We start from the raw sequence: 2713 nt of genomic DNA on the forward strand, positions 1-2713 counted from the left end.
GTCGCAGAAATGGAAAGTGCCTTATAAAAGTGAAGAACTGCTTCCTGTGGTTTAGTTATTTTACTTTTTCCAATCCAGCTTTTTTTCCTGATGGCACGATTTGAGCTCTACCTCTGAGATTTTTTTGTCCCAGAAATGAATGGCTTGGAACAAAAGGGACATTTAACAGAAGATTGCACTTCATAACTTTTGTAGAGTTGTTAAAAACATATTGGATTTAGTGGCAGTTATCGATCCAAAGATGCTGGGATCTCCTTGGGATCCCTGGAATTGTTGGACTTGGGCTTGGAGCACCCTGGAATAGTGGAAAGTGTCCCTGCCCATGGCAGGGGTGGCACTGGACAGAATTTAAGGTCCCTTCCACCCCAAACCATTCCAGAATTCTCTTTGGTCACACAGATCCCTGCATTTGGATAATCAGGACCTCAAAGAGTGGCTGGGACTTGTCAGACTCTCCTTGTCAGCAGCGCTTACAGACTGTGAGGGAACAAACACAATCCCAACAGAGAAAAGAGCAAAAAAATCATCACTCAGAATCAACACTGCGTCACGCAGACATCCAAAAAATTATGATTAGATATTTCAAAAGAAGCCTTTTTAATAGCAATTGTTCTATGTGGGATTTTTTTTTTTCTTTTTATAATTTCAGTATAAAGTATTTGGTATTTGAAGACTTTAATTGTGTTGGCAAAAAGCCACTAAGAGGCTTTGATTTTTGGAAACAAATCCATGTGACTGTGGGATCATTATGGCTACAAGGACTCGTCCATTAGGAGCTATTTTTAACAATGAAGTCAGAACTGGAATAGGAAAGTAAAGATAAGACTAAACTAAAATAAGGTAAAACTTGCAATATTTTTTAAAGATTAAACTGTCCTGCATGTACAAAAGAGCTAAAATTATTCGTGGTGCCTATATCCCAAATTATATTATCCCAAATTTTATTATTATTAAACATCTACCAACAAAACCATGAGCATGGACAGTGCTCCTACAAAAAATGGTCAAGGTGTGTTGGAGTCTTTCCCAGCTTTTTCCCCTGTCACTTTTTACTTTAGTTCATTATTGGTTTGTGCTTCTACATATTTGACTTTTCATTTTGTTCCTGTCTGTATTTTTGTTATCAGTTGTTTCCTTTCAAGGCTTATTTGTCTCCAAGTGTTTTTGGCAACGCCCTGTCTAGTTTCAGCCATCCAGGGTGATGTTCTGCATTCCATCATTCCATGTGCAACAGGCAGCAGGGCATGGATCCCTGAGGTATCCAGTAAATAAAAACCAGAGATAGAATCCCAAACTGGTTTGGGTTGGAAAGGACCTTAAAGCTCATCTCATTCCTCCCCTGCATGGGCAGGGACATGTCCCACTGTTTCAGATTGCTCCAAATTCCATCCAACGTGGCCTTGGACAATTCCAAGGATCCAGGGGCAGCCACAGCTGCTCTGGGCACCCTGTGCCAGGGCCTGCCCATCCACACTATAAAAGTCTGCCCAATATTTGATCTAAATCTCTCCACTTTCAGTTTAAATCCATTTCCCCTTGTCCTGCTGCTAAAAAAGTGATGGCAGGGGGTGGTGAGCTCATTCTGGGCCGTGCAGAGGACTCTGTGAGCACACAGAGCTCAGAGCAGGAGGCCAGCAGCTTCCAGAGGGTGGGATGGGCACACAGCATCCTCCTCTGGGAAACGGGGAGAGATGGAGGGGAGCACAACTGGGGAAACCGCTCGGTGTGAGCAGCTGGGGTGAGCCAAAGTAGTGCTGGGGAAAGAACAAAGCATTGCCCAGAGCTGCAGTGGGGAAAATGTGGTGGTGAGTTCAGGTTGGAGAGGAGAAGCTCCAGGGAGAGCTCAGAGCCCCTTCCAGTGCCTTAAGGAGCTCCAGGGAGGGCTCAGAGCCTTTTCCAGTGCCTGAAGGGGCTCCAGGGAGGGCTCAGAGCCCCTTCCAGTGCCTGAAGGATCTCCAGGAGAGCTCAGAGCCTTTTCCAGTGCCCAAAAGGGCTCCAGGAGAGCTCAGAGCCCTTCCAGTGCCTGAAGGGGCTCCAGGAGAGCTTAGAGCCCTTCCAGTGCCTAAAGGGGCTCCAGGAGAGCTTAGAGCCCTTCCAGTGCCTAAAGGGGCTCCAGGGAGGGCTCAGAGCCCTTCCAGTGCCTAAAGGGGCTCCAGGAGAGCTCAGAGCCCTTTCCAGTGCCTAAAGGGGCTCCAGGAGAGCTGGAGAGAGACTGGGGACAAGAGATGGAAGGAACAGGACACAAGGAATGGCTTTAAGCTGAAAGTGAGTAGATTTAGATGGGATATTGGGCAGGAATTGTTCTCTGGGAAGGTGGGGAAGGTGCCCAGAGCAGCTGTGGCCGCCTCTGGCTCTCTGGCAGTGCCCAAGGCCGGGCTGCAGACGGTGGGAGGTGTCCCTGCCATGGCCGGGCCGGTGCTGGGCTGATCCCAGGCCGGTGTCAGGCTGATCCCCGGGCTGATCCCCGGGCTGATCCCAGGCCGGTGGCGGGTTGCGGTGACCGCCCGGCGGTGCCGTTCCCTCTCCCGTTCCCGGCGCCGCTCCCATCGCCAGGGCCGGGCTGTGGCGGCCCCGGGCGGGGCCCGGCGAGGGAGGGGCGGCGGTCGGTCACGTGTGGCCGCCCGGTTAAAGCGGCCGCGGGCGGCGGGAGCGGCACAATCACGGCTGGGGCGGCGAGCGGGGCCCGCCCGCTGCCCCGGCTCTGCTCTGTCTG

The sequence above is a fragment of the Zosterops lateralis genome (assembly GCF_965231275.1).
Source record: "Zosterops lateralis genome assembly, chromosome: 9".
Lineage (NCBI taxonomy): Eukaryota > Metazoa > Chordata > Aves > Passeriformes > Zosteropidae > Zosterops > Zosterops lateralis.